This window comes from Sphaeramia orbicularis, chromosome 12 (genome assembly GCF_902148855.1).
Source record: "Sphaeramia orbicularis chromosome 12, fSphaOr1.1, whole genome shotgun sequence".
Classification (NCBI taxonomy): domain Eukaryota; kingdom Metazoa; phylum Chordata; class Actinopteri; order Kurtiformes; family Apogonidae; genus Sphaeramia; species Sphaeramia orbicularis.
In genome coordinates this window covers 75,962,575-75,974,950 of record NC_043968.1, presented here as the reverse complement: position 1 = coordinate 75,974,950, position 12,376 = coordinate 75,962,575, and positions in this window count along the sequence as shown.

Below are 12,376 nucleotides of genomic sequence, written 5' to 3'. Positions count from 1 at the left end.
ATGAACACACGTGAACATAAATGTCATCCATCAGACACGTACAGTACAGACATAAAAAAAGGATGTTAAAGACATGGACAAATGAATCTGAGGACAGCTGCTCAAGTGTTTCAACACTGAGGACATCAGCTCTGTTCTGCTGTCCACAAGTCCTCTCAGTCCAAAGTGTCTTTGAATTTGTCTACCAGTGAAAGACTACTGGTTCTGTCATTTAAAAAAACCTCCTATTCTAAACGCATTATTATCAACTGCAGCCGAGTGAGTGAAAGGCTGGAGGAGCTCCACTCACATGCACTTTTCAATTATCCTTGGAGGGCACGTTGTGGTGCTGTTTCTAAGCAACCGATATGAAGAAGGCCTTGGTACAAAGATGGTTTTACCATGGATCGTATTCAGCAGATCTGCATCTGCCATTATTCTCTGTTTGAACAAGTAAAATCCTCTTGAGAGTTCCAGGTGTTTAGTGACATCTGTATATGAATAAAGTGAACTGATGGTCGTACGATAGAGGAATATCAGCGTTTTAGACAAAAACAGCTGCTTGGATCTTTGTCTGATGGAGAGCTTCATTTTGTCATGGTAAATCAGAGGTACAACGTGCACGTCTAATGCATTTTATCTGAATTTCCGATTTTCACATTTGAAAATGTTAATGAAAATGGCAAAAAAAAGAGTTTTCTAAGTTGTTAGTTTTTTTAAAACTAGCTAATGCGTGTAATGGGAAAACCTCTTCTTTGAATCCATTTTGATGCAGGCAGTGAACGTTTAACCTCCATGACTGGCCTCCACCTTCTGATAAACACCTCACGTTACCGTAGGTTACCTGCTTGGAACCAGTTCATGGAAGTGCACATACTTTGCATCTTTGTTTTTGTAAGTTTTCAAAAGTTTGTGTTTGGTTTTATGGAAACACAACTACTATCAAAGTCTAAATTATGGTCTGTTCCACATCAGTCTGGACCTGCAGAACAACAGGAGACTGAAAGTGTCCTGTTACCAAAGTTGGCATTAAATGCCTTAATTTAAAATCTAATATGCACTGACACAAAAGAACATTTTACGTACATTTTTTGGCATAGTTTTGAACCAAACAGTGTAATTTATTACACTTAAAAAGATTAGGTTCAGTTTAAAGTTTATATATAGATTTGTATAAATGAATACAGATGCTACAGGGAAACCAAATGAACTGGTTCCTGTTATTTTTTGATGAGGCCTGACTGAGATTTAGCAATGACGAAGGTTTAATGAGTTCTTGTAAAGCACTAGTATCTTTTCTTCCATTGTTATTGTCATGTATGTTACTGATTAGTTCACAGACAAAGTGAATGTGACGTACTTTAGCCCATTATAATGAACACGTCCACATAAACAGACTGTACATAGACATGGGACACCACGGACAGTCCCAGTCCAACTGTACTAATATGCCTCGCATCCTTTCTTTTTGTAATGTGATGACAAAGAAACACCGTCTTCACTGTTGTTGAAGCCAGAAACCAGCAGTCTGCACTCAACACACCCATCCAAGATCCACAGAAGTCTTTCCTTTTGTCATGTCAAGCAGCTCACAGAGGTTAACATCCTGTTCTCTGCTGATGTGGTTCTAAAAATGTCCAAGGTTGGCAGGTCTGATAGGAACTGAATGCAAACATCCCATGGAGAGCATATAGGACTGAGCCGGTTCTGACGTGGCCATGACAACTCATCCTCCAGGAAATGATCCCATTTCATTTAAAGCAGGGCTGTCACTCATTTTAGTTCAGGGGCTCACATTCAGACCTGTTGGGTCTAAGTGGACCGGACCAGTACAGTGATAACATAACAGCCTGTAAATAATGACAACTCCAAATGTTTGTCTTTGTTTTAGTGCAAAAAATTATATTACATTATGAGAATGTTTATTTTATTTGGATGCTTCTATGAAACTGGTCTTAAAAACCAAATGTAAACTAATGTTGTGAAGCAAGTTTGCAAGCACTTTGGGTCTATTTGAAAAATAAATATTTGCCGAGATAAAAGAGAAACTATTTTTCAGATAAAACACATTTTTATATTATTTTACATTATATTTCATACAAAAATCCACATGTAACACGGTCAAAAAGGACACAAAAATTACACGCTATTTTTAAAAAATATATTTTTCATTCTCTCACAGGTGCATTTGGGAATTGAAGTAAATATTCAAGGCAGAATGTTTCACAAAATGACTGCTGTTGCAAAATCACTCACAATTTATTTGTGCTTAAATGTTCAGGTTCTGCATGTAACACCAGTGGACACGATGGGTTCCACATCAAACCTGGAATGAGACTGAGATTGATGAAAAACCCACGTGTGGATTAGAAAAACCACTAGGATTCTAGAGAAAATCTATATAAGACCATTTACAGACATGTTTTCACATCTAATGCACTGACACCTAGGGAGATTTAATGTCCATATTTGGGTCGTTTTTTTGGACCCAGTATTTGATTATAAATTCATTAATTTTGGGATGGCTCAGAGCAAGAGTGTAATTTTTTTTGCATTTATCTGAGGTCATCACTAGGTCCATCCTGGGGGGAAATATGTGTACATTTACCTTTTATTATTGGGTCTAAAAAGCTGGAAAAGTGACAGATACTAAAGTAAACCCAGTTTCATAGAAACACCCACCTACAAACTATCCAAACAAAAAAACATGTGAACAAGTGGTTCCAGGCACAACAAGCCCCGCCCCTCGCACGTATTGTAGCTTATTTTGGCATCGATCCAGCTGATGTCATCATGTCTATGCATGTGCTGATGTCATATCAGTTGCCTCTATATATGTGCCAAGTTTGAAGTAAACTGAAACAAAATTAATGTTTTTGTAGATGTGTGAAATTGTGCTTATTATAAAAAAAAAAAAGGGAAAAAAAGATTTTAAAAATTCATAAAAAATTTGAACTTTGACCTACTTTTCCCAAAATGTAATCACATCTATTCTGGGTCACTGGTAATCTATAAACCCAATTTGGTATGAAGTCAACCAATAGTTCTGCTGCTGAAGCGTTAACAAATAAACAAACTGAACCAAAAACAATAGCCGGAGTTAATAATAGCTGGGGTAATAACCGGAAAAAAATGGAATTTCTTAAATAAGTGCAATTGTAACAATATTATGCATTATGCATCAATCTGGTGTTGGGGCGTTTACTGGTCACTGTCAATCATAGTCACAAGTGGTTCCAGACGCAACAAGCCCCGCCCCTCGCACGTATTGTAGCTTATTTTGGCATTGATCCAGCTGATGTCATCATGTCTATGCATGTGCTGATGTCACATCAATTGCCTCTATATATGTGCCAAGTTTGAAGTGAATTGAAAGAAAATTGATGTTTTTATAGACATGTGAAAATTCACCCATTATAAGTAAATGAGAGGGAAAAAAAATCTGAAAAATTGGAACTTTGACCTACTTTTCCCAAAACATAACCACATTTTGGTTACTTTTTTTTCATATAAATGTCGGCTATTATAAGTAAATAGGAGGGGGGAAAAAAGAGAAAAAAAAATCATAAAAATTTTGAACTTTGACCTACTTTTCCCAAAATGTAATCACATTTATTCTGGGTCACTGGTAATCTGTAAGCGCAATTTGGTATGAATTTAACCAATAGTTTTGCTGCTAAAGTGTTAACAAATAAACAAACTGAACCAAAAACAATAGCCGGAGGTAATAATAGCTGGGGTAATAACCAGAAAAAAATGGAATTTCTTAAAATAAGTGCAATTTTAACAATATTATGCATCAAGTCATTAATCCAAGTGCATTCTGGATCAGATCTACAAAGGCACAAAACATTTAGTAACAGGCAGAATATTGTTAAAATTGCACTTCATTTTCTTTAGACAGTTCAGGTTATTCACATTTTATTGTTAAAGGATAGTCAGTAAATGTAAATATTTTCATCATTTAATATTATTTTTAAGAGAAAACTTTGGACTTGTCATTATTTACGGGCATAATGTAATATTATTTTTTCACATTAAACCAAGAAAAATTTTCGGAATTATTAGTATTTCTAGGTTATTACGCTCTTATTGTATTTGAGGTCATACTGGTCTGTATGAGGCCCCTGAACTAAAACCAGTTCAACACCCTTCACTGTTAAGAACTTCAGTGTCATTTTTGCACTTTGTAAATTCATCCCACGGGCCGGTTTAGGTCCACGGGCCACATGTTTGGCACCCCTGATTTGAAGCCTTAAAGGATAAATACGTAACATTTTCATCCGTACTTACCGTTCCACAAGTGCACGGTGGTGTTGTTTTCAGGATGTGAAGGGCAGTGAGTAAGAATGATGTTGAAGGTTTTGTCAGTGGAAACGGTAGCAGCTTCAGTCCCCACTGGTTCTGCTCTGGGCGTCTGTTGCTTTTCCAAATGTGTGTTGAATATCTCACCACCGTGGGCTGTACATAGATTTGTGAATGAAGCCTCTGTGATCTCACCGACGGGGTTGTAGACGACTGTGTCCAAGGCTCCAAATGTCTGACGCTGTGGTGGTTTTTTGGAAACAAGTATATTTTTAGGTAAGAGGGTGGATGTGGGAAAGAACAGAGGATGATATGGGCTAAGCTAACGCTAACTGACCACAGAGGCTAACAGTGTCATGTTAAAACCGTCAGCCAGATCAGAAATATTAAGACAGACTGTTAATGGATATCAGTGTCAACTTTGTGTCATTTGTATAAACACACTAATAAACAGGTTGGTAATCTGATCTGACTTAATTCCACATCAGTGAATGGAGCTGATTTACACTGACACAGGGGGGGTCAAACTCATTTTCTACCGGGGGCCACATTCAGCCCAATTTAATCTGAAGTAAAATAACAGCATGATTCAATAAATAATGACAACTCCAAATTGTTTTAATGCAAAAAAATAACATTCAATTATGCCAATATTTACATTTACAAACTATCCAAAAAAAAAAGGATGTGAATAACCTGAAAAAATTGACATTTATTAAGAAATATAAGTACAGTTTTGTCAATATTATGCCTCGACTAGTCATTTATACATGTGCATTACAGATCAGATCTACAAAGGCACAAAACATTTAGTAACAGGCTGAATATTGTTAAAATCGCACTTAATTTTCTTTAGACATTTCAGGTTGTTCATATTTGTTCATGATTAAAAATTCATTAATTCTGGGATGGATCGGAGCAAGAGTATAATTTTTTTGTCTTTTATCTGAGGTCATCATTAGGTCCATCCTGGGGGGGAATATGTCTACATTTACCTTTTAGTATTGGGTCTAAAAAGATGGAAAAGTGACAGATACTAAAATAAACTAAAACAAAATAAATGACATTTCAGGTTGTTCATATTTGTTCAGGTTATTCACATTTTATTGTTAAAGGATAGTTTTCTTAATGTAAACATTTTCATAATTTAATGTTTTTTTGCACTAAATCAAAGAGAAAAAATTGTTGTTGTCACTATTTATAGGTTATTATGATATTATTTTTTTGTTTGATGTCCTAATTTGCACTTTGCAAATTCATCCCATGGGCTTTGGAACTTTTGGCGGGCCGGTTTTGGCCCCCGGGCCGCATGTTTGACACCTGTGCACTAACAGGTAAACTCTAAATCAGGGGGGTCAAACTCATGTTAGTTCAGGTCCACATTCAGCCAAATTTAATCTGAAGTGGGCCGGACCAGTCAAATAATAACATGATTCAATAAATAATGACAACTCCAAATTGTTTTAATGCAAAAAATAACATTCAATTATGCCAATATTTACATTTACAAACTATCAAAAAAAAAAAGGATTTGAATAACCTGAGAAAACTGACATTTATTAAGAAATATAAGTACAGTTTTATCAATATTATGCCTTGACTAATCATTTATACGTGTGCATTACAGATCAGATCTACAAAGGCACAAAACTTTTAGTAACAGGCAGAAAATCATTAAAATCGCAGTTAATTTTATTTAGACATTTCAGGTTCATATTTGTTCAGGTTATTCACATTTTATTGTTAAAGGATGGTTTTCTTAATGTAAATGTTTTCATAATTTAATGTTTTTTGCACTAAATCAAGGAGAAAAAAATTGGTGTTGTCATTATTTATTGGTTATTATGATATTATTTTTGAGTTTGATGTCCTAACTTGCACTTTGCAAATTCATCCCACGGGCCGGTTTTGGGCCCCGGGCCGCATGTTTGACACCTGTGCACTAACAGGTCTAGAACAGGGGGGTTAAAACTCATGTTAGTTCAGTTCCACATTCAGCCAAATTTGATCTGAAGTGGGTCGGACCAGTCAAATAATAACATAATAATATAGAAATAATGTCAACTCCAAAAAGAGTGAAAAAAGTACAATTATGCGATGAAAATGTTTACATCTACCAACTATCCTTTAAAACAATGTGAATAACATGAACAAACCGACATTTCTTAAGAAAACTAAGTGTAATTTTAACAATATCATGTCTCAGTTTATCATTTACACATGTACATTACAACGTACAGATCACAGCGGCTCTACAAATACATAAAACATTTAATAACAGGCAGAATAGTGGTAAACTTTCACTTCAGATATTTCAAAATGTTCATATTTGTTCAGGTTATTTGCACTTTTTGTGAAATGATAGTTTGTTTTAGTGGAAATAAGTAAAATGACATGAAAACATTTACATTTACAAAGAGAAAAATGTGGAGTTGTGAGTATTTCTAGGTTATTATGATAGTATTTGACTGATCCAACCCACTTTAGATTAAATTGGTCTGACTGTGGAACTGGAACTAAAATGATTAATATCTTCAGTGTAATTTTTGCATTTCACTAATTCATCCCAGGGGTTAGACTGGACCCTTTGGCTGCATGTTTGACACCTGTGATCTAGATAAACAAACAAACAAACAAACTGGAGCTCCAACCACCGTTCCTTCATTTGTTTTTCAACTTTATTTTTATTTATTTTTTTATTGAACACCGCCACAGAAAAATACATGTTCCAGTTGTTCCATTTGATTTTGTTTTTTATTTTCTGCTAGATCATAAAACAAAGACAACAATGACAGTGTAGAAGAAACAATCCGTTCATTTCGTTTCATCTCGCCTTGACTTGGCTCGACTTTTTTTGGCATTTTCCCTGACGTGATACCATGAAATCGTCTAAATATACAGACCGCTTTTGATTGCTGCGATATCTGTACGCATTATTAGCTTTCCACGTATATGTTCATGCCGCGTCAAATACCATCTAAACTGACACGTGATCAAATGGCGTTGAATCACACATATAAAAGGACAAAAATGCATACGTATAACACAACAAATGCCATAAGAACTGGTGAGACATACAACACGATTCCATGAGATCAGTTTCATTTTCCCCACATGAGAGCAGGAACTATATTTAGTCCCACCGTTACTGAAGTGATGCTAAATGTGACATGAAATGCAAATCCATTTCAATTGGTCGATCCAGAAGCGTTGATGCATCAGGTGCGTCATCGTGTCATGACTTTGGACATTTGTTAAGTCGTCAAAAAAGACACGCATGAGCGCTCACACACGATTAGCGCGCATTTCCACGTAGACTCCATCTGGAGGAACGGACCAGATGTTCGAAGTCCACAGAAGTAAATTTACACCTGAAGAGAAAAGAAACTCATGTTGAAAATTGGAACCAAGGCTCCGTTCACACAGCAGGTCTTAATGCACAATTTGGATTTTTGGGTGAAATCCGATTTTTTTTGTGCGCTCGTTCATATTCCACGTTAAATGCGACTTCTATCAAAAAGAAAAAAAAAACATGAAACATTTCTCGCACAAAACACCCATAATGAGACAGTGCTTTCTGGTGCATTTAAAGAAAGAAAATAAATAAACCAGGTCAATAACAATATAAACAACTAAAATGTATGTACCAGGGCTCAAAATTAACTTTTTGACCTAGGAGCACTGTGCTCCTAACCCTAAAAAGTTAGGAGCACAGGCTAAAATCTAGGCGCACCACTATTATATAAAAAATTTGGAGAACAAGCAAAACTCTTGGCCATACCAAGTAATATTCCTATATGTATTTAAGCAATGTTAACAACCTAGAATAAAGTATTTGAATAGAGTATGAAAGAAAAAGCTTACATTGACACAGGTGCAAAACAATTGTCAATGTGTGGTATATACTTTAGTTGGTTCTTGGAGAAGAAAGACGAATCACACCATTATTTGCAACAACCAACTTTTGAGGAAGAAACTTTTGAGAATCATGTACACGTCTGGATACCGCTTGTTGTTTATTCATTAGCCCCTCGATTCGCTGGTTACGGTCAGCTGATCGTGTAGCAAGTTGATTCGCGCAACATGATCATCTGACTTGCAGGATGCATTACGTCATGGGAAAATACTTGGAACAACGCCAGCGCTACTAACCGGGTTTGGCGGGAGATTGTTTCAAACGTCGGTGGAGTTATTTGATCCCTTTGTTTATGCCGCCTGCGCACGCGAGGGGGCGGGGACTAGATTTTCCGCTTCAGTCAGCGGGGCGTGGAGCTTGTTTATTTTCAGCTGACGAGTTACTTCTGCAGCCATTATTCTAGGCGCACGTATTAATTTTCGCTCATTTTTTTATTGGCGCACCGTGCGATCGTAATCTCAAAAACAGTCGCACTACCGAAATTCTCAGGCGCATGCGACCGTAATTCAGTCGCAGTCACGAGCCCTGTGTACAGTCCCAGACCAGGTAACATATTCATATAGTGGAAAACAGACTCCCATGTTTAATTAAATTTTGTTATTGTATTGTCCATTTTTTATCCCGTTGTGTCTCTTCCAGTCTCAGTTTGTGTTAATTTGTCCATTTGAAATATTTCTTCCATCGTACTTATCCACTGGTCCTTCCCCCAGATCCTTGTTATATATATATTTTTGCAGCTATTAACAGTATTTTAACCAAATATTCATCCTTTTTCAGAACGGTAATGTCCCAAAAAATACAAATCTATAGAACATGAGGACTCAGTGGAGTTGAATATCCCAGTACATGACACCACCGTCACCATCACCTTCCAAAACGCATGAATATTTGGATGCGAATGGGACAACAGTTCCCGGTTTGTCCTTTAAGGCGTGTGTTGGTGGTCACATGCTCCTGTTGTTCATGGTCCCGTCGGACACCCCGGCTGTCAGACTCCTTCCCATCTGGACTCCTCCCCCTTTAGTTGACGGGCTGTTTGTGGTGATGTCCTCGTTTCCGTTCAATCATTCAGGATTTTTTTTTGAGCTTTTTTTTTTTTTGTTTTTTTTGGTTTTTATCAACATGCAAGTTCAAATGCTACTATGGTCTATAAAGCTAACTGTGATGTGCATTATTTCTTGTTGACAGATTCTGTTTTTTCTGCATTGACTGGCGAACTACTAACTATCTCTCCTTTGTTTCTCTGCTGTGACCTTTGCTCCCTCGTCCTCTCTCTCTCTCTCTCTCTCTCTCTGTCTCTCTCTCTCTCTCTCTCTCTCTGCCGTCACTTCTGCTCTCCGTGAACCTACAGTACTAACAGTTCTTAGACGTCTTGTGGATCCTTGGCTTCAGTGCTGTGTTTTGGTTTTTGTTTTATTTTTTTTTTTGTTTTGTTTTGGTTTTTTTGTTTTTTTATTGCACTTAATTAAAGAGAAATGTTTGAAAAGTCACATTTGATTTTCTAGAATGCTTACTATTATGTATGTCTGTACGCCATTTTTCTATCATTTTAGTCGCTTCTCTTCTATTTTAATCATTAGTCATTTTTATGTGGCGACCTCAAACATTTGCAGCATATGCCAGTCTGAGGAGTTTCATGGCTTCATATTGTGATCTGAAATTTTATACATGTCATAATAATACTTGATATGTACCTATTAAATATTTGGATTCAGAAAACATTGTTTATACTCTTTGTCCTGTGGTTTTTATTATTGTGTGTGAGGATTCATGACGCACATAACAGAAACCATTTGAAATCAGATCTCATTAACATCGATCTGGTATTGGGGAGTTGTACTGGTCACTGTCAATCAAAGTCACAAGTGCTTCCAGGCACAATAAACCCCGCCCCTTGCTGGTATTGTACCGTATTTTGGTATCAATCCAGCTGATGTCATCATATCTATGTGTGTGCTGATGTCACATCAACTGCCTCTATATATGTGCCAACTTTCAAGTAAATTGAAAGGAAATTGATGTTTTTATAGACGTGAAAATTCGCCCATTATAAGTAAATGGGAGGGAAAAAAATTTAAATAAATTGGAACTTTGACCTACTTTTCCCAAAACGTAACCACATTTGAAATTTTAGCCATTATAAGTAAATGGTAGAGAAAAAAAAGGAGAAAAAAAATCATAAAAAATTAGAACGTTGACCTACTTTTCCCAAAATGTAATCACATCTATTCTGGGTCACTGGTAATCTATAAACCCAGTTACATTATTTACAAACTATGCAAACAAAAAACATGTGAACAAGTGGTTCCAGGCACAACAAGCTTATTTTGTCATCGATCCAGCTGATGACATCATGTCTATGCGTGTGCTGATGTCATATCAGTTGCCTCTATATATGTGCCAAGTCTGAAGTAAATTAAAACAAAATTGATTTTTTTTACAGATGTGAAAATTCGCCCATTGTAAGTAAATGGGAGAATTTTTTTTTTTTTTTAATTTGAACTTTGACCTACTTTTCCCAAAACATAACCACATTTTTTTTTACAGACATTTGAAATTTCGGCTATTATGAGTAAATGGGAGGAAAAAAAATTCTTAAAAAAATTCAAACTTTGACCTACAGGGTGGGGAAGCAAAATTTACAATGAACATTTAGTTGTTTTTTCTCAGCAGGCACTACGTCAATTGTTTTGAAACCAAACACATATTGATGTCATAATCATACCTAACACTATTATCCATACCTTTTCAGAAACTTTTGCCCATATGAGTAATCAGGAAAGCAAACGTCAAAGAGTGTGTGATTTGCTGAATGCACTCGTCACACCAAAGGAGATTTCAAAAATAGTTGGAGTGTCCATAAAGACTGTTTATAATGGAAAGAAGAGAATGACTATGAGCAAAACTATTACGAGAAAGTCTGGAAGATACTATTAAAGAAGAATGGGAGAAGTTGTCACCCGAATATTTGAGGAACACTTGCACAAGTTTCAGGAAGCGTGTGAAGGCAGTTATTGAGAAAGAAGGAGGACACATAGAATAAAAACATTTTCTATTATGTACATTTTCTTGTGGCAAATAAATTGTCATGACTTTCAATAAACTAATTGGTCATACACTGTCTTTCAATCCCTGCCTCAAAATATTGTAAATTTTGCTTCCCCACCCTGTACTTTTCCCAAAATGTAATCATATCTTTTCTGGGCCACTGGTAATGTATAAACCTAATTACATTATTTACATTTACAAACTATCCAAACAAAAAAGATGTGAACAAGTGGTTCCAGGCACAAAACGGCCACACAAAATTTAGGTTTTTATAGATGTGAAATTTCAGCCATTATAAGAAAATGGAAGGGAAAAAAAAATAAAAAATTCATGCAAAATTTGAACTTTTACCTATTTTTCCCAAAACGTAACCACATTTTAGTAAAATTTTTTATAGACATTTGAAATTTCGGCCATTATAAATAAATAGAAAAAAAAGGAGAAAAAAAATTCAAAAAAATTTTAACTTTGACCTACTTTTCCCAAAACATAACCACATTTTGGTTACATTTTTTACAGACATTTGAAATTTTGGCTATTATAAGTAAATGGGAGAAAAAAAAAATTCTTAAAAAATTCAAACTTTGACCTACTTTTCCCAAATGTAATCACATCTATACTGGGTCACTGGTAATCTATAAACCTAATTATAATATTTATATTTACAAACTATCCAAACAAAAAAGATGTGAACAAGTGGTTCCAGGCACAACAAACCCCGCCCCTTGCACGTATTGTAGCTTATTTTGTCGTCGATCCAGCTGATGTCATCATGTCTATGCATGTGCTGATGTCATATCAGTTGCCTCTATATATGTGCCAAGTTTGAAGTAAATTGAAACAAAATTGATGTTTTTATAGACGTGAAAGTTTGGCCATTATAAGAAAATGGAAGGGGAAAAAAAGAGAAACAAAAAATTCATGCAAAATTTGAACTTTGACCTACTTTTCCCAAAACATAACCACATTTTGGTTACAGTTTTTATAGACATTTGAAATTTCGGCTATTATAAGTAAATGGGAGAAAAAAATTCATAAAAAATTCAAACTTTGACCTACTTTTCCCAAATGTAATCACATCTATTCTGGGTCACTGGTAATCTATAAACCTAATTACATTATGAGAAT